The sequence below is a fragment of the Cololabis saira genome, chromosome 15 (genome assembly GCF_033807715.1).
Source record: "Cololabis saira isolate AMF1-May2022 chromosome 15, fColSai1.1, whole genome shotgun sequence".
NCBI lineage: Eukaryota > Metazoa > Chordata > Actinopteri > Beloniformes > Belonidae > Cololabis > Cololabis saira.
The window spans coordinates 40675462-40696555 of NC_084601.1; the positions used below are offsets into that span (position 1 = coordinate 40675462).

At 40.2% G+C, this 21094-nt stretch overlaps 1 protein-coding gene and 2 non-coding genes across 3 annotated transcripts in view; 2 read left to right on the plus strand and 1 right to left on the minus strand.

Annotated features, from left to right (window-relative positions):
- Positions 1-21094, plus strand: part of LOC133460760 (zinc finger protein 721-like) — a 176691-nt gene that overhangs the window by 25417 nt on the left and 130180 nt on the right. The window lies entirely within an intron of this gene.
- On the minus strand, positions 477-550 carry trnat-ugu (transfer RNA threonine (anticodon UGU)). Its single transcript has one exon. It is a non-coding gene; the product is annotated as a tRNA-Thr (tRNA).
- trnar-ucg (transfer RNA arginine (anticodon UCG)) lies at positions 3487-3559 on the plus strand. The gene has a single exon. It is a non-coding gene; the product is annotated as a tRNA-Arg (tRNA).

The following is a 21094-nucleotide window of genomic DNA, read 5'->3' on the forward strand; positions in this document are numbered from 1 at the left end:
TCATCTGGGAAACACCCGTATCTTAGGATTCTCTCTTAGTTGAAACCTTCTTTGAACCTCTCTTAAGTCCTTAAGAGAGGTCGGATCTGGGAAACCCGGCCATTGACATTTGAATGAACAGCTCTCTCTTCGTACCTACTCCTGACTGGATTACAGCTTTCTCAAGAACCCTGGCAGTGACGGTCAGCCAACGACTGTTCCCTTATGAGCAACAATTATCATCTCAATATGAATGAGGCCTGTTAAAATATCAGGAGAGTTCAGTCTGCTTTTACTGCTTAGGAAATGTTAGAAGAAGCACTTGCTACACTGAGAAACATTCTAAGTGTTTGTGTTGACAAACAGTTTCCTCCCAAACAGAGGAGAAGGTGAAGACTTTATCCAACCATGTGGAAAACACAGAAATTGGGTCCATTTTTCCACAAAGCCTGTGGTTTTTATCATTACAGGAGTGATATACTTAATTGTTAGTTTGAAGGCTCTGCTGGGATTTGAACCCAGGATCTCCTGTTTACAAGACAGGTGCTTTGACCAACTAAGCCACAGAACCTCCAACGATGTCTTCAGCTTGTTATACAAACCCTGTTGACACAAAAGTTCTTCCTCTGGAGCAGCTTGATTCCACCTCACTGGGATATATTTAGTTCACAAACCTGTTCCACTACTGTCCTGGCTTTATGTGAAGTAACAGAGCTATGAAGGAGGTGAAACAACGCTTTTATAGTTACCATATATGGTTACCTGCCCTGAAATTTGATGTTCTTTTCTTCTTAAGTTAAAACTTCTTCCCGTTTCCCCGATGTAAGTTTTATTACATGATTGACAGGGGATTTCGTATATGACGTTGCATTTTTTGTTGTGATCTATTTTGTCCTTTGGGTGCACTAACAACTGTCTGAGTTTTGTGTGAGGTTTTACCGGTGTATTAATGTCGTATTTCCGCATGACTCTCTGTATTTTTTCCGTGATTCCTCTGATATACGGTAGAGCCACGGTTCCTCCGTTCTCGGTCTTGTTGGTGGGTTTGTACTTCTTTTTTGGTTCTGTTTCTTTCCTTCTCACTTGTTCTGCCCCTTTTTTAATTGCTCATTGTGGGTATTGACATGCTTTAAATGCTTGTTTGATGTGTTTCTCCTCCATCGCCCTGTCCTCCGGGTCCGTGACTATTGTTGCGCGTTCGTGTAGAGTTCTGATGACTGACATCTTGTGAGCTGTGGGTGTTCTGATGTCCATAATAAATACTGATCAGTGTGGGGAGGGAGGACAGCGGGGGGGGGGGCGTGGCCGACCTGTCAAACCTGGCAGGTTGGCCAAGACCTCATCGTGAAAACCATAGACATATATAAAGGCTAGATGACTCACGGCGGAGTCTCCAGCGTCGTTCACCCGCGGCCATCTTGCCACAGGAGACTCTCTGATGCGCATGCGTGCGCTATAGTTGTTGCTGTTGGAGGGTGAGTGGTCTGTACAGACAAAAATACTCATAACTTGCTGAAATCTTGACGGATTTACAAGCGGATTGGTTCATCATAAACGTAATTAACGTGGGTATGATTCGGGATGCTTGGACATGTTGAAATTGTATCTCTTCGTTGCGAAAAACGACCTAATCATGCAGCATATACAATAATATCAATATCAATATAATAGTATCACCACTAACTAACGTTAACGTTACCTGCCCAAGTTATCAAGGGTGACCACCAGTACTCAAGTTGTAAAAAAAAAAAAATCAGGGGGGATGGTGGATTTGATCATATGGGGACAGATAATTTGTGCTGATTACAAATAATATAATATATTACAAATAATAGCAGTGACCAAAACACCTGCAGAAATACTGCAGGAATGACATAGCAGCAGTTAAATGCAGCCTTCTGTAAGCTTTAAATATCCACTGGGCTTACATCAAATACATCAAAACACAACAATAAAAACACTTTTCTGAACTTATCAATATGACTCTGTCCTTCACAGGATAAGTAACATGGATCACTGCAAAAACTCTAAATCTTAACAAGAATATTTGTCTTATTTCTAGTTAAAATGTCTCATTTTAGTAAAAAAATCTCATTACACTTAAAACAAGACTCAGGACTGGAAAAAAACAACAATTTTCACCTGTTTCAAGTAGATTTTCACTTGAAATAAGTAGAAAAATCTGCCAGTGGAACAAGATTTTCTTGCTTATAAGAAGTAATAAGAAGATAAATCTTGTCCCACTGGCAGATTTTCCTACTTATTTCAAGTGAAAATTTACTTGAAACAGGTGAAAATGGTCAAATAAGTTATTTTTCTGGTCTTATTTTTCTGGTAATGACTAAATGTTGAAATAGCAGTAAAACCACATTCATTGATGAAATGACATAAGGGATGGAAAGGGGGGATGGATAGAGGTATATATATATATATATATATATATATGGACACACATATGTAATGTCATGACGTAAATACATCATAATGTAATAATATATTAATATGTTATGTCATATGAATACATGTTATATGGTAATAATATGTATATATATATATATATATATATATATATATATATATATATATATATATATATATATATATATATATATATATATATATATATATATATATATATATATATATGTTATATGGTAATAATATATATATGTTATAATGTAACTATAAATATTACTAAGAATACTATAGAAATATTGATTAAATATGAAAACCATGTCATGGCTATCTGTTTCTGGTTATTTTCATATAAAAGTACGTTTTTCAATGTTTATAATTATTCACAAGTATGTAGTGCCATAACTACATCTCTGACGTTCATGACAAACCAAACTGTTTGAAAATCTGTTGAGAATTGAGCAAGTTAAGGTTGTTTAAGCAGTACATGCTCCATTGAACACAATGTTATTCTGAGCGAGTTCTCCTGTGGCAAGATGGCCGCCGTGTGACGACGTCGCTCTCCATTGGCAGCAGCGCGGACGAGTCATCTAGCCTTTATATATGTCTATGGGTTGGCCAAGACCTCATCGTGAAAACAGCTGATAAGGACGTTGTCACTTCCCATCACGTGACACTCTGAGGAAGGCGGGAGATCCGCCCAAACTGTTAGAACGGAAGGTAAGAAGTCGGAATTTTGTCTGGAAAAAAGAAACTTTAGGATAGGTTGACACATTAATTCATTTGATGTTAAATTTGAGCAAACCCTACTTAGTAGCTGGCGGGGGTCAGCTTATTTTTGAATACAATTTTTATAATGTGAAACTTTCAAAGATAAACCAAGTTTTAGTGGTAACCAGTTTGGCCAGTATGGGGAATGAACCCATGATCTTGGTGTTATCAGCACCTCCGTCTGACCTTCTGAGACATCCAACCTGGTTCTTGAGTTCCATGCATAGTCCCCCAAGCCAGGTACAGATCTCTAAGTCGGTCATTTAGTGTCAGACCCTAAGAGGTCGGACCTGATGGATCGAGAAAGAGGAGTCACAGGAAGACCACATGGCCTAATGGACAAGGCGTCTGACTTCGGATCAGAAGATTGAGTGTTCGAGTCCCTCTGTGGTTAAAGAGGTTTAAAACAGTTAGTTCAAGATGTACTCTTATGACCATAGTACATGTCATAGAAATATATTACTCAACTATGTATTTGTCCAGATGGAAGCAATAGGATTTGTTTCTTTGCAGGTTTCTACCGAAGGTCCTATCAGAAGGTCCTGATGTCCTGGAGATCAGACGTTCTCAGCTGCTCCAACAGTGGATGTTCTAGTTTTTCAGTGTTTCTCAGCCCTGTTCCCCGGAGCTCACTGACCTGCAACTTTTAGATGTTTGTAGATTTTTTTCTTTCCTCATGATGAGACAGAAAGTGAACTTTAAACCAAAGTGTCCTCTATTCCATAATAGGAAAACTATCCTGGTGAAACAACATTTAAAATTGTCTTCAGAAACCAGGATTCTCATCTTCTGTCCTTAACTTTGTGAAGTGACAGCAGCAGCGTCAGGATGGCCGAGTGCTCTCAGGCTCCGGATTCAAGGACTGACTGTTTCCTTTTATTTAGATTTTAGATTTTATTGCTTGTAATGAGAAGATACATCTTGTCCCACTGGCAGATTTTCCTACTTATTTCAGGTGAAAATTTCCTTGAAACAGGTGAAAATGGTCAAATATTATTTTTCTGCTGTTATTTTTCTGGTGATGACTCTAAATGTTGAAATAGCAGTAAAACCACATTCATTGATGAAATGACATAAGGGATGGAAAGGGGGATGATTTGGACCGTTTTTATTTCAGGGGGGATGCCATCCCCCCTCATGTCGAGTACTGATTATAAGTAACAATATTTACCCACCTGGAGGTTTATCCACTTTGCCCATTGGGAAGAATGAGATACTTCTCATCTTCTAAGCATTTCTTCACTTCTTCAGGTCGTCCTCCCATCCCTCAATAGCAGTAGGCAGAGGTAAGATGATATTGTCCCGTTTGAGCTGTGACAGGTGGTGTTCCCACATGTTTTATATCCCCAACGCTCGGAGAAAGAGGGTTAGCGTGTTCACTCAGCATGTAAACAAACGCCGGTTCCGGTACGCGCCGGAAGTCGCACCCATAATTCACGCAAAGCCTCATGGGGGCTAGGAATAAGGTGGATAAAGAACCAACCTGATCATTTTCAAGATTCATCTCAACCTATTAAATAAAAAAACAAACGTAGGAGAGACAGAAACAAAGCTTTCATGCCAGACCTTGGTAGCTCAGATGTAGAGACCTTGAATGTGAGTGACCTGGGGTCCGTTTCACAAAGCAGGTTTAGTGAAAACTCTGAGTCTGTTAACCCTGAAATGAGGGAAACTCTGAGTTTTCCGTTTCACAAAGGGAGGTAACTCAAACCAGAGAAAGAGAGGTAACTCTAGCCTGTTTCACAAAGAGAGGTAACTTAAGCTCTCGGTCAGTTACCGTAGTAACAGACGCTCTGAACCCAACCTGGTCGGGACCAGGTTTATTTCAGCGAACCTGGAGTTTCTCTCTGTCTCCTCCCTCAGTGGCGTCAATTCAGCCAATGGGTCTTTACGCAATACGCATCCGTTTTCTGCACCACGGACAGCAAGCGGCAGAGTTAGAGAGCAGAAAAAGCTTATCTAACAAACGCAATTTAACTCGTTCACTTTATTCACTATGTCAGTGCAACAATATCACAGGGACATCCCAGTTTAACTTCAAACAGTTAAAGTCCAAATGCAAAAAGGAGAGGGAGAGTAAAAAAAAAGTCAAATATTTCCCTTAAACAGATGTATAAGAGGATTTATATCTTACTTTGAGATGAACTTGCATAATTAATCCATCAGTGGCTAACAGCCTCGTTAATATCTTCTGGACCCATCACTTGCCTTCTTTCTTTTTTTTTATTGCTTGGTTGTCTGCTTCCTTTTCATTTTTGTAAGTTAACACTGCAGAGCGCACTAAAAACGAGATTGATAGCGACCACTGTCGTCAGGGACTCTGGGACATTTCAAGATATTACGGGGGGTACAAGTGTTGGGATAGATAATACCTACTGAAATCCATCATGTTGTTCTGATATGCATTTGTAGTTATTTTATATGTATGAATTAATAGAATAAATCAATACAAATAGATACAGAGTAATTCCATAAATGTATTTAAAAAAAAAAACATTAACATTTTCCCCTGAAGCCGAGGTGTGGCAGCTGCCTTACCCTGATCTAAATGACAATAAAATTTCATTTTTTTTTTCCAAAATATGCTCTCATACTCGCCATATGCACGTATTAACACTTCTAACTCCAGTGGCGTGAAGTATGTGGATCTTGAGATGCAAACTAATGTTTCCTCAAAGGGATTTTGTAAATTGAAAAGATAAGTAAAGTTAAAAAGAAAAAAAAGAAAATGTATGTCGCTCTTTTGTGTCGCCGGTTGCCATGGTGAATCCTTGTATCAGCGCTCTACTGATGATGGCTTTTTATTTGCCTCACGCTCGCGCTTAACTCCAGGTGAAACTACTTAGAGTTGAGTAAATTACCTCAAATCCGCTGTTCTGGAACCGAAAACTCAGAGTTTCCGATCTCAGAGTAGATCAACTAAGAGTTCAGGATTAGACTCAGAGTTTGTTGAACCTGCTTTGTGAAACGGACCCCAGCATGTGTCCAAACAATAACATCACAGTGTTAATAGCAGCAGAGAGGTGTTTTGTAGGTGTGTAGTGACGACTTCCTTCACTGTTATTCTATAGAACCAACCCTGGCAACAGTCAGGCACGCAGAGAATAAAAGCTACATTAAGACTGATTGTGCTGTTTATTATTATGTCCTGATAAGTCAGCTGGTGCCCCGTTTTGATTTATTCATTTTGATATGTCATTTTCATTATTAAAAACTCTGGATCACTTTCTGCTGCTCCTCTGACCTGCTATAACCTGCCAAATATAGTTTAAATACAACAACCTGGTTCATTTGTGCTGCGATTGGGTTCACTCCATACCAGTACAGGTATCAATAATACTAATGATTTTACGGGTAAATGTATCCATCGGTGTGTTGGGCCACAGTCCTATGTGAACATGGGAACCTTCATTTGAACTTTAAGGCCCAGGTGTTGTGTCTACATCGGTGGTGGTAGTTCTCTTTAAAACTCTGGTTCTTCTTCCTCACTACTGATCTGTTCCAGTCTGCTCCAGTCTGGAGCTAGTGATGGTTGATTAGTGGTCCAGCTCTTGGAGACGGATGAAAATGCATGATGATAAGAGTTACTTTAACCATAGCTTTAATTCCAGGTAGGATCAGAACTGTTTCTCCCATTGTCTGAGCTCATGTTACAGCTGGTTACGTAGAGTGACCCTCGCCAGGTAACAATAACAGCAGAAGGGTCTTTTTTAAATTGGATGATTTTACTGAATCACTTTGACACGCATTTTTTTCCTCATTTTTTAAAATGTTTTTATCAAAGTACTTTGAATCGTACATGGAATGTGGTATACAAATAAACGTGCCTTGGGTTACTTCTGTATATAAATATATAAGTGGAGGAAAAAAAGTATTTAGTCAGACCACCGGTTGTGCAAGTTCTCCCACTTAAAGGTATTATCCCTGATGTTGGAGAGCTAGCAAGATTTGAAAGTGGCACCTCCTCTAAGCCCCGCCCCCTCCTCCCCCTCCTGTCAGCGCTCTGTCCAAAGCCCCGCCCCCTCATCCAAGCCCCGCACCCTCCCCCCCTCCTGTCAGCGCTCTGTCCAAAGCCCCGCCCCCACAAACTTTGGGGAACGCGCATTTGCAGGAGTCGAGTTTTCCAGGACATTTTGGACAGCACATTTTCAACAAAACTACCCCATGTCTCATTCACCTGTAAGCGAGGCGGGTTTTAGGGGGGGCAGGGGGGGGCTGTGTCCACCCAATCAAATGTCCTTTATTTTTTATCATTTTATTTTTTTTATAAATATTAAAAAACATCACAGAATATGTGTACCGTTTCTGATTGGGTGGGCACTGCGCATCATTTTTAGACACAGCAATGAATGCATACTGCAAAAGTTGTGTCTCGGCGGAGGGACCCGACGTCCCAGCAAAATGAGCACAACAGAGAAGTTCAGAACAGCAGACAGAGCACACACTGAAGAATGATTTATGGTTCCGCGTTACACCAACGCAGAATGATGCGCGTCGCCGCGTACCCTACGCCGTAGGCTATGGCATACCCTACGGCGTAGCCGCAGCGCACCGTCAACCGCCAACCGCTCTCCGCCCTCGCCGGGATGGTTATTATATATTCTGCTTCCCTGAGGTTTATTACAAATTGTAAACCATTGACACATCACTGTGAGTTATTCTCTCGGGTTGGATGGTCTTCTCTGGCCACACAAAGGCTCAGTCATTGGTAAACTTTTATATTAGGCGGGTGCAGTTATGGTTTGACCCCAAAAAAATTGCAACAAAAGGTTTCTCAATGGTTTATTGTAGTATCAGGTGTACTTAATAACATATCAAAAGTCTGCCAAAGTCTGACCACTAGAAAGGTCCGATTTTCAAAATGGCCGCCGCCAGTCTCTAAAAATACCATTATTCCCTCATTATTCATCCTAGACAAGCAATCTTGGTGTCTAACCCCATGATTTGATTATCTAGAATTAAAATAAGCATATACAAATCATAGTGAAGTAATCCAAGTACAATTATGTATAAAAACAATTGACTATAAGCGAATATGTAATGAAATATGCAGTACATAGACATGAAAAAAAAACAAAGAAAAACATTTCAAACATAATCTCCTTTTTCCACATGCCATAAAAAAAGATGTCACAATGCATGGGGAAATGAAGTTTCTCTCAATTCACATTTCCTGGTGATTTCTGGAGATTAATTTTTATACTAATGAGGAATAAATCAATTATTACTACGTGGTACTGTGAAATTAGTCTAAACAGGGCTGCCACGTGAAGGCTCAGTACCGCTAGCCCCTTTTTTATTTTATTTTTATTTATTTATTTTTTTTTTGTGTTTTTTTTTCTTTTTTAGTTTTTTTGTGTTTTTTTTTTCTTTTTTGTTTTTTTTTGTAATTTTTTTTTACCGTCTTACTTATATTTTTTCTATTCCTTTTTTGCACTCCGGAGTAACAATTAGTCATCATCACACTCTTCCTCCCATAATGCTTGATTATGTGGATTCTCACAATTTTCCACTTGGCATGATCCACAGGCAGGCATGCAGGGCAGTCCATATCTTCTACAACTACAACGTTGTGTACGGCAAGCAGTTGTGCAATTACAGTGGACCATCTGCAAGAGGCTCTCTGGGGCAGCAGCTTTTTTTGTCATAACTGGCAGAAAACGATTGTCCTCCAATTTCCATCCCCAATCAACAGGATTCATATCACTATCCATTTCAGTCCACACCATGATCTGGTAATAAACTTTTTGGCAATGATATTTCGTTGAGGACTCTGTAGGAGGGAGATGTTCTGGGGTAACAAATGCCTTCGCAGACACAATTTTCTTGCTGAGAAGATTGTAGCGCAAAGATGCAAGTGCATCGGTATTCTTGCCACCAAACATGACTGCCATCGCCTTGCTCCCAAGGTCCTCTATGGCAGCTTTTGCTTGCTTTGGTAGTGCAAATCCATTCGCACATGTCTGGATGGTCGTTTCCCCATTCACAAGTTTCTGGAAAGCAGTTTTCTTCCCAACACCAAAAATGCGTGATGTTGTATCAGCCTGTGAAGGCATGAACAAACATCAACAGACAACACAAGTCTTTACCCAGGACCTTTTGCATCTCGCTGATGTCATACACCTTGGGTACTTTTGACTTATCTGAACGAAAATAAAGGCCTCTATTGCTCGTCTCACCATAGTAGAGAAGAAGAACAAGTAAATCTGTATCTTCCCCTATCAAGGTTGTGGGCTGATGTTGTGACGCTTGGACTGTAGCCTTGACAATGTCCACATCTGCATCCCCTGGTGCATTGATGACAGTACAGCCCTTCTTCTGCAGTTCCTCAGGGACAAGAAGAATAAGCCCTTGTTTGTTACTGGATCTGGATAGGAAGTCATCCTTTCTTCCCACAAACTCAGTATTTGCATCCAAGCTAATAACCGGGTGTGCATGTTGCCCGCGCCGCTGATGTGTATTGTCTTTGATAGAAGGACCTTCACTATAACCATCAAAGACAACAGTTGCTTTACCATAATGCTTTATCGTAAAGTCTGCATATGACATAACTGTCACCCCTCTTCCATGGCAAGCGATGAATCAGGGAGCCACCATCAAGGACATACTGTTCAGTTGGTGGGATTGTTTCAGCCTAGAAAAAAATATTTATTTTATGTATAGGAAAAAGTCTAAAAATTGATTTAGTTTAGGACAAATTTGATCCACAGAGCTATCCACAACCTGTCAATAATTAACTGATACTCCTCACCTGAAATGGGTGACCTTTTCAGATGGTTTTAATAGGGCAAATACAAAATATTGGATTTCATAATTATTTAAGTGTATCTCTGCAGTTTGGACAAGACCAGTGGATTCCCAGGCCTCATAAACATAGGATTAGACACCAAAATTACTTGTCTAGGGCAGTGATTCTTAACCATAGGGCCGCGGCCCACACTTGGGCCGCGAGCGCCATCTAGTGGGCCGCCAAAAAGAATTCAGTTTTGTACGTGTGGGCCGCGGGGGCCGCGGGACTGCATAGCAACTCCCGACCAAATGAGGAGAAGAAGACACTCAGCTAGCTGTACGTGTAATAGTAAGAGAAATGGTGTGTATTTACAGAGAAAATCCTTCATTTTGCACAGAGTACGTTTAGATCCACCAGGATTAGGGATCGATTAATTGGGTCTGCGCCCAGAGCGAGCGAGCGCGGCGTGATCATTTATCCCGGCGCGTCCCCGCGGCCGGGGAGGTCGGCTGAGGCTGCCGCTCGGGCGGTGGGCTCCGTCGTTACTGCTGAAGGATGGTAGATGTAGATGCGTGGGCTGTCGTGTCTGCTGGACTGGACTGTTCGGGCTTTCGAAAAAGCATCGGAAAGTAACTGCTGCAGCGCGACCAGAGAGCTGCGGTGCGGGCTGTGCCCGTCGCAGCTGATCAGGCTCGGATGAACCCGACACACTGAGTCCTGACAACTTATTAATGTAAATAACTTAAAAGTAAAATCAAACTAAGTTTTGTCCTCGCTCTATTTTTAAATATGCAACCCGGAATGGACAAATTCATCCTGTTCAGTCTTCCCACTGGGACAAAACCAGTGTCTCATACGTTCAGAGACTGTGGCGTTCAAAGTGCGAAAGTGAAACGCCACTGAAACAAAACACAAAGTTTTTCATCAAACATATTCACTCAAGTCTGAACTGAAGTCACAGAAAAATAAACTGACCATCTTAAAACATCCTGCCCATGTTTGTGTCCAGATACAGCTGTGAAGCAGCTTTCTCCACAGTGAACATAATTAAAACTAAATATCGTTTCAGGCTCATCATTGAGCACCTCCACATGCATATGAGAACCTGACACCATCCAGCCCAGATTTAAAGTCCTGACAGGAGAAATTAGAGCTCAGTTCTCTCACTGAACGACAGAAAGTGGGGGCATAAGATTATAAGAGGGGAAGAAAGAAAAACTGCAAAACTGTTAAATTGTTAAGATGTGTTTATATTCATTTAGTATAAAAATGTGTTGAGACAATTAACAAAGAAAAGGGGAAATTCAAACTGCTGGTAGAGAAATAAAATAAGATAGCATTTGAAAAATAAAATAAAATCTAATTTATTTTAAGAGAAAAAAATATGTTTAATTCAAGTTAAACATGTTAATTGGCAAATATGTACTTTTTTTAATATAACAGTCAGATGCAGATGTTGATACAACTATGAGGCTACTTGAATACACACACACACACACACACACACACACACACACACACACACACACACACACACACACACACACACACACACACACACACACACACACACACACACACACACACACACACACACATATATATATTATGATGTTCTGGACCTTCGCTTGAGTAAATTTTCTCTAAATGGACCTCTTAAAGTTTTAGTTGAATACCCCTGCTATACAGTGTTTATATTTAATGGGCCCCGGGCCACTCTGTACTGAAAAAATTGGGCCCCAAGGTCAGAAAGGTTAAGAACCCCTGGTCTAGGGTATATAATAAAGGAGCTATACACATTTTAGGGTGATTTTGACCATCTGGGACGCCATCTTGAAAATGACACCTTTTTAGTGGTCAGACTTTGGCAGACTTTTAGTATGTTATTAAGGACACCTAATGCTACAGAAAACTGTTGAAAAACCTTTTGTTGCAATTTTTTTGGGGTAAGGTGCTTTTTTTTCATATCTGCACCCGCCTATATATAAAAGGCAATGCTTGGTCTGCTGCCTTCTTACATCTGCTCTTTGATGTTACAGAGAAGTCTTGCTACGTTCACAAGACTACCTGTTACTCTCTGTTCCTTTTGCCTGAACTGAACTTATTATTATTATTATTATTATTATTATTATTATTGTTGAACTGGGCAAAAGAGCCTTTGTTTATTCTGCTCCTTCAGCCTGGAACAAATTACAAAATGACCGGAGGCTAACAGAGTTAATTTCTCTGAGGAATTTTAAATCTAAATTGAAAATACTTGAGGGCGACTCCATTACATGTTCCTGTTTTTTGTGATTTGCTTGCTTTTTTAATTTAATTTTAATTGTATTTTATCTGTTGGGGTTTTCTGTCATTTATTACTATGTGTTGTAATTGTTGCGGGCTATCTTGGCCAGGTCTCCCTTGGAAAAGAGGTTTTTAATCTCAATGGGATTTTCCTGGTTAAATAAAGGTTAAATAAAAAAAAATCAGCTTTTTATTTTGATCAGTAAACGAAGCTATTTGGGATTCTGCATTACGGCATCTACTTTCATCCCACCAAAGTCTAAGGGAGTTGAAGTGCTTTAGTTATTTTAACCATATTTAATACTAACTAAGTAACAAATAAAACTATCGGTACCATAATTATCGTACAGGTATTTAATAGGACCAGTCAACTCTTTCTCTGACTCTCTACTAAAAAAAACTTCCCAAAAACTTCCCATTTTTCTTTCTGTAAGATCCCTCCAAAAAATCTTCAATTACACTTACTTTTACCCACAAATCACTTGCTAATTATTCCAATCATCAGTCTACTTGAGCATACAAATCATTCCTCTTAATGTAAGGAGAGCGGGTCAGATCCTTACTGAAATTAAATATATCTCCAAGTATTTGGGAGAGCAAATCATCCCCACTTATAAAAACCATTTCCTCCACATATATTCCTATTTCCCACAAAATTCTCAGTGTTCCAAACACTTCTTATGGACCTCAAGTCCTGCATATGCTATAAGTCCCACTGGACTATTCTCTTGGTACTCAGACCAACTTGGCACTCTGGCCATTCTCTCTTTAATGTTACCCGAGATATTAAACCTTTTTTAGAAGAGCGAGTCAAATTCGAAGGCAGGAGAAGCAAAGCATCATCACAACACAATCAAAGTCAAGTGTTATGAAATAGCAAGCGTTCCTAAACATCTCTACAATAACGTTCTCAATAACCTCTGCTCACAACCACACAGCGGACTTACCTAAAATTTTGGGATGACGTCAACCTTTCTCTGGTACTCCAGTTCACAGACTTTCGACAACAGCCCAGCAACAATAATTTGGGATTTTGTAAATGGACCCCTTTTACCTCTGAGTAATTTGGATAAAAGTCACTGGTGTGTCGTTGGTCTGGAAAGAGGAGTTTCCATCGAAGGTCTATTGTCATCCGGGTCACAGCACCAAATTGTTGAAGAATAATATAAAATCCAGTTCAGGAATCCGCTGTGGGGTTGAGAGTTTTATTTCAGTAAGCCGGCGGTGGGCAGGACCAGCACAGATCGTGTCTGAAGTTGGTATGCCGACACAGAGAGGTTTGACAACAGGGCTTTTATACAAAAAGTTCAAAGCACAGACGGCAAGAATCAACAACCCAAAGGTGAAAGACAAGGAGCAATTAAAAGCTATTTACAGTCAGATGTGATCGTTCAGTTTGGAACTACCCCATAGTAAGTCAGGAAGTCCATCATATGGCATCCCCGAGGATCAAGTCTTCGTCTCTGCAGGTGCAGGAAGCCGGAAATTGCGTGACAATGTGTCTCAAGCAGGGGTATGAGGCTGAAGCCACCTGCAAGGCGTCGTCCCTGCAGGGGTTCAGGAAGCTGACATTCAGGTCGACCACGGTGCTGTCACAATGCCTCATCACATGGAATTTAAAATTTTGCACACTGATTTCAAAGAATGTCAGTTTCTGTAGTTCAGATGGAAGCAAGAGTTAAAATATGTCCCTCAGCATGAGCCTCTCAGAGCATGCAGGAGAAAACCTGCAGTATCCATCTTGCTGTCAAGACTTGTAGCAGAATTCTTTTAGAGGATTTTTTTTGTTATGCCCGCCGACTTTGCAAGTCAAAGCATGTCAGTTTCTGTAGTGAAGCGGTTATCAAGTTAGCCTAACACATGAAACGTCCCATTTGAAACTCCAGTCCTCTTCAGGACAGGAAGGCCGACCATCTCTTTCTTGCATTGGCTCTCATTGCAGTTCCACAACTGTCAAAAAGAAAGTCATTCACCTACACTTTAAAATGTCCAACTTTACAGGAAAAAAGAAACATATTAACTGCCTGCTATAAAAAAAGGGGAACAATTTTTTTTTCTCAATGTTTTTTTTTTCACACCCATGACATCTCTGTGGTGGATGATTTTTTATTCTACCACAACGGGACAACTAATATGAAGCCATACATTTATTTCTAATATGATTGATGTTGTGCCACAGGGGAGGTGCTGGTTCAGTTAAAGAGTCATTAATGATTGTCGAAGGACAATCATTAATAAAGTAGATTATCAAATTGAATTATCAAAATGACAATCAAAACAGCAGATGTAATCAGGAAAATGATAACTAAACAGCAAAAACCAGTCTCAAGGTAGATTATTCTGCAGAATAATAGTGAAGGGAGGAGTCCGAGCACAGGCATTTGCAACAGCAGTTGTGACAAATATGTGTAAAATAAGCACAAACAACTTCTCTCATTCCAATTAATCGGAATTTATTTACACAAGTGTCAAGAAGATGGCAAAACAACGTTTTGGATAAATTCTGACGGCTAAACTACCTAAAAACAACAACTAAACATGAACACAAACTTCAGATTACCTGTGTGTGTGTGTGTGGGACGGGGGGGTTGGTAGATTACGTGAAGGGGGGTGGGGGTGGTAGTAGGAGCAGAATGAGGGGAGAAAACAATAAGATAAACAAACACACTCAACTAATGAGCACAGTTGTGACGGGATCACCAGTCCGGCTCACAACGTAAAACTAACTTTTAAAATGTGTTACTAAGTTTCTCTGCCCAGACACAGAACAGCCTCTTATGTGAATCCAGCCCGTCAGTGTTTCTTGATGAAACAAAGAGTAGTTACGCTCAGCAGGGGATCCTGATAAAGTGCGTCTCTCTCTCTCTCCTGGTCCAGATGAGGACCAGTGTGGATGAGGGGAATACATGGGCACAGCAGCTGGGCTTCTTCAGCTCCAGGTCGGTCCAAAGGCGTTCACGTTGAGGAATGCAGGGCCTCAAAGCTGACAAAAGGCCTTAACTGTTCATATAATTACACAATCCATAGTTCATATGGGACTGTGGCCCAACAAATATTTCTGATATCTTTTCTCATCATTTGTATTGCTGCTGGCCGATCGGGACAGCTGACTTCCTCATTCTTCATTGGGTGTGCGTGTATCTGTCTATTATACATATATATGCTTTAATGCATCTAGAAATATTAATGTGAGAATGCCCGTAATGAATAAGATTGTACACGGTAAATAATGTATGCTTTTATATATAGATGAATACAGGGTAAATAGTGTTTATATGGAGGGACATGTAACTGCAAATGGCAATAATCACCCAAGTATGCGCAGATTTATACTCATGTATACCACAATATGTTTACACTGTGTAAAATTGTTATTAATTTGTGTAACTTCTCAATACATCAAGATTTTTGACATCTAATAACAAGGGTCTATGTGAAAACATGGTATTGACTTCAAGGAGTAGGATAAGTTTTTTTTACTTCTTCTTACTTCTTTTTGAACATTTCAAAACTGCTGCTGCTTCAAAAAAAAGAATCTCTTTCATTCATTGTTCAAGTATGTTCGAGCATTTCGGTTACTTACACTACCATCATGTTCAAAATAAAGACTTTTGAATTGAGTTCTTCTATTTCATTTTCTAAATCTGGTTATAACTGAACAGCTCTTACAGCTGTAAGAATCTGCTGGTTTTTAAAAAAAAATATTCAAAATCTCTCCCACAATCAAACCACCACAATTATTTCTTTCAAACTAAATTAAATGAATTGGTGCATGTTAACTGAACTCTCAAAATAAATGATATCAGCACTGATCACAAATGTACAATTTTTATCCAGTGTGAATACGTTGATGTCTCGTCAATTGATCGTGCCGGGCAAAAGCCACTCCACACTGATCACACCTGTAGGGCTTGTTTCCCGTGTGAATACGTCGATGTTTCGTCAAATGACCTTGCTCGGCAAAAGTCGCTCCACACTGATCACACCTGTAAGGCTTGTCTCCAGTGTGAATACGTTGGTGACTCGTTAGAGCACCTTGCCGGGCAAAAGCCGCTCCACACTGATCACACCTGTAAGGCTTGTTTCCAGTGTGAATACGATGGTGCCTCGTTAGAGCACCTTGATGGGCAAAAGCCGCCCCACACTGATCACACCTGTAAGGCTTGTCTCCAGTGTGAATACGTTGGTGTCGCTTTACATCACCTTGCTGGGCAAAAGCCGCCCCACACTGATCGCATCTGTAAGGCTTGTCTCCAGTGTGAATACGTTGGTGTCTCGTTAGGACACCTTGCTGGGCAAAAGCCGTTCCACACTGATCGCATCTGTAAGGCTTGTCTCCAGTGTGAATACGTTGGTGTCTCGTTAGGTCACCTTGCCGGAAAAAAGCCGTTCCACACTGATCACATCTGTAAGGCTTCTCTCCAGTGTGAATACATTGGTGAGTCGTTAGGTTACTTTGCTCTGCAAAAGCCGCTCCACACTGATCACATCTGTAAGGCTTGTTTCCAGTGTGAATACGTTGGTGTCGCTTCAGAAGATCTTGTCGGGTAAAAGCCGCACCACACTGATCACAGCTATGTGGTTTATCAACAGTGTGAGTTTTCTTATGGATCTTCAGGTTTGGTGAAGTGGTGAAGACTTTTTCGCAATGATCACAGCAGTATCTTTTGGGTCTTCCTTTATGATTCTGTAACAGAGAAGATTTTCAGTTTCAAGTATGGAGCTACAACAGTCTCATAATCAGGGCTGCACATAAGTGGGCCGCCAGAGCGCATGCGCTGTCAAAATCCTCAGTGCGCTGTCAATCTTGTGCTGCGAAGCGCATTTGCGTACCACCAGCTGGGGCTCATATTATTGGTTGTGGCCAGACCAGAATACTAATATTAAAACATCTATTGGGAGAGCGTTTCCCCAGAATTGCCACTCAAAGTTGGTACTGGGCTGGCCAATCACAGCGCGTCCGTTGCTGCGGTGGGTTGCGCAGGGAGAGAGGTAAGGATCAGTTTACAAACCCCCGACACGTCTCGTCAAGCAAGCGCCATTAAGTAATTATTTTGGCGTTCCACCACCACCAACTACAAAGAGACGCCAAACTGAACCAATACCCGTGGATAGAAACAGTAAACGTGTGTTCGCCGAGAAGTGACTGCATGATGTTACGCGGCGACGCGCATGTACGTTCGCGCTCCCGCGTATCCTACCCCGTAAGCTCTGCGTTGGTGCAACGCGGAACCATAAATCAGCCAGCGTCCGTCACTGCGTGCAGCAGTTACCTGCGCCAGCAAGACGCTGCTCTCTGATTATGGCTCAAAGTTTATGAAAACCCCAAATAAAAAACAAATTAGAGAATATTTTATGAAATCAATAAACAATTCCATCATCAAAATTATAACAAATAAAGGTTTAACATATCTTGCTTTGCATGTAATAAGACTAGGTAATATATTAGTTTCACCTTTTAAGTTGAATTATTGAAATAGATTAACTTTTACACCATATTCTAGTTGAATTATTGAAATAAATTAACTTTTACACCATATTCTAGTTGAATTATTGAAATAAATGAACTTTTACACCATTTTCTAGTTGAATTATTGAAAGAAATCAACTTTTACACCATATTCTAGTTGAATTATTGAAATAAATTAACTTTGTAAAGGACCCTATTGAGCCATTCATCTTTATAAGTGAATAAATATCGTTTTGCCTATAACTTATTCCTGCATCCCTCTTATCGATCCGGCGAGACGGGTCACCGCGTTTTTGGAGGCCCAAGTCACATATCCAGGGGCTCCTCTGAGCACCAGACCAAAATAATTATGTGCAGCCCTGCCCGACTGTTTGTCGGGCCGTTCAACCACAGCTGCCGGGAGACTAGAGAGCTCCAAGTCCTGCCGATGCAGCAAATGATGATGAGAAACAGCGGAGATATTTATGTATGTATCACCACATACCCACCCCAACTAAGTGGAGGCAGACATTATCTCATTACTGATATGATTTAACAGAAGATTCCTAAATTGATTAATACATAGATTGGATTTTTGTTTCCAGTTCATTAGAGCGTTTTTCTTTGCGATACATAAGGCAGTGAGAACCAAGTGAGCAAGGTTAGATTCCATGTGGATGTCTCCCAGGTGACCTAGTATGCATAGTGTGGGGCACACTGTAATCGAGCCATGTGGATAAATCCTCACATATCTCCATCCAGAACTTCTGTATCGGTGCACAAAACCATGAAGCATGTATACAATTATCAGGGGTGTTCTCTGTACACTGTGAGTAGATATTAGAGGTCGCAAAACCCATCTGGAAAATCATTTGTCCTGTATAAAATATTCTGTAAATAACTTTATACTGTATAAGTTTGGATTCTTGGTCATAGTGAAATTATTTAAACATATTTGTGACCAAGAGAATTGGTCATTGTTAAGAGAGGTCAGCCGCCCTTTTGGAAATCGGAAGAGAGACTATCTATTTTGGACATTAACCTGTAGCGTTTCGATAGTAATCTTGGGGTGTTTAGATTAAGTAACCATTTTCTTAGCGGGAAGTTGCAGATCCAGTTGGTTGAGTTTTTTTTTTTTTTTATATTATAGACTTAAGTTGTTGGTATTCTAAAAATGTGTTACTGCCATTTCCATATTGAACAGTGAGTGTGTTAAAAGGTACAAAGTGTCCACTTATGATTATATGTTGTAGATACTTTACTCCTTGGTCTCTCCATTGAGTAAAGTTTACCATCTTTTTATCATTTTTCAGAATGTCTTGGTTGTTCCAGATGGGTGTGCGATCACATGGAAAAAGTGAGACTTTGGCTATTTTAAGGAATTCCCACCAGGCTGTCAGAGTTGAGCTAATATTAATGATTTTAAAGCATTTATGATGTCTAATATTTTGACTGATAAATGGTAGATCTGAGATTTCCAAATCATTGCAAAACACGTTCTGAATCCAGCCATTGACTATCTAGTGAGTGGTTTTTGCACCATTTTAAGATATACTGTAACTTATTAACCAAGAAATAATACTGGAAGTTGGGTAAGTCTAAGCTTCCACAGTCTTTGGATTTTTGTAATGTCTTTAAGCTAATACGTGGTGTTTTATTTTTACACAGGAATTTTGACACGTATGAATCCAGTAAAATGTCCAACTTTACAGGAAAAAAGAAACATATTAACTGCCTGGCTATAAAAAAAAAAGGGAAACATTGTTTTTTCTCAATGTTTTTTTTTTCCACACCCATGACATCTCTGTGGTGGATGATTTTTTATTCTACCACAACAGGACAACTAATATGAAGCCATACATTTATTTCTAATATGATTGATGTTGTGCCACAGGGGAGGTGCTGGTTCAGTTAAAGAGTCATTAATGATTGTCGAAGGAGACGTTGGTAGGAGCAGAATGAGAATTTTGACACGTATGAATCCAGTGACTTACACCAAGAATGAAGGGGGTTTGAATGGTATCGGGTAAGATTAGGGCTGCAGCTATCAAATATTTTAGTAATCGAGTATTCTACTGAAAATTCCATTGATTAATCGATGGAATTTTCCATAAAACATATTTTTTCCATAAAACATATTTTTGTTTAGTTAAAGAGTAATTATAAATATACATAAGGTGTTAGATGTTAATTGACATCACTAAGACTAAATTATATAATACGGTAGGTTGATGGCTGTGCATTTAAAAACCCTGAACTTACACCAGTTGACCAAATTCACTGCCTTCACTCAAAAAACTAAGGATCTTACCAAGACGTTTTCTTATTTCTAACCTAAAAATGCCATTACACCTGTTAACACACATAACTTAAAAGGTTAGGTTTTTTTCCCCACGTGTTTCAATTGAACTTTCATTTGTGTCAAGCAAATTTTAAGTTCTAGTTAAGTTTTAAGTTAAAGTATAAGATTTTGAGTTTTGGCAGTGTTCAAAATAAAATTATGAGAGCTGCTGTATTGGAGCACATTAGGCACAAGTGCTGCTTGTTTTATCCATGAATGACTACGGAGGTAAAATTGAAAACTACCCAGTTATCTTTATTACGTTTTTATTTTTCTGACATTTTACTGCCTTTTCTTGTAGTTAAAACTGTAGCGGGAACAGATGTTTAGAGGAACCTATGTATGTACTGGGCTAGAGGGGGAACATATAGGAGAACGGACCAGAACAATATAGCGTGGATTGAAAATGAAAGTTAAGTACTCAGCTACATATGTCTCCCATCTGGGCCATTGCAGACTGCCTGAGCATGGCATGTTACTAAAACCAAACAAATCCGCCGCCTCTTTCTTTTTCCTTTACGTACGCAGTTTCAGCGCGCTGTACCGTCAGGGGGTAGTCCGGGCGAAATACCCTGCTTTTTTTTTTTTCCATCCCGGTTTCCCCCCCCCCCATTATATCACCCAGTGCTCCTACCTAAGGTACAGTCCTGGGCATTGCCATCCTCTACCAACCTAGAGGATGGCCCCGCACTGAGCCCAGGTCTCCTTAACCTGAGGAGTGAGCAGGCCGCATCTTTTCACCAGACAGGGTGGGGCTTCTCCGGCCGGACGTAGCGCTTGGAAGGATCACGTTATTCCGGCCGGATACCCTGCTTTTTGCTGGCAAAATTAAACGATTCCTCGGGGCAGAGAAAATTCCTCGATCACTTTTTGTAATTGAATTACTCGAATTATTCGAGGAATCGTTTCAGCCCTAGGTAAGATCATCCTCTATTTTTCTTAAGAGCTGAACATAATTTAGTTTTATTAACTCTTGACAGTCTAGGGCAGTGTCTCCCAACCTGGGGTCCGCACCCCCCCTGGGGGACGCCAGAGATCTCTGGGGATGCGCAGAACTTCGTCTGCTTTGAAGATATGCAGTTGTAAAAATTATATTTGCACATGTTTAATAAATTACAAAAAA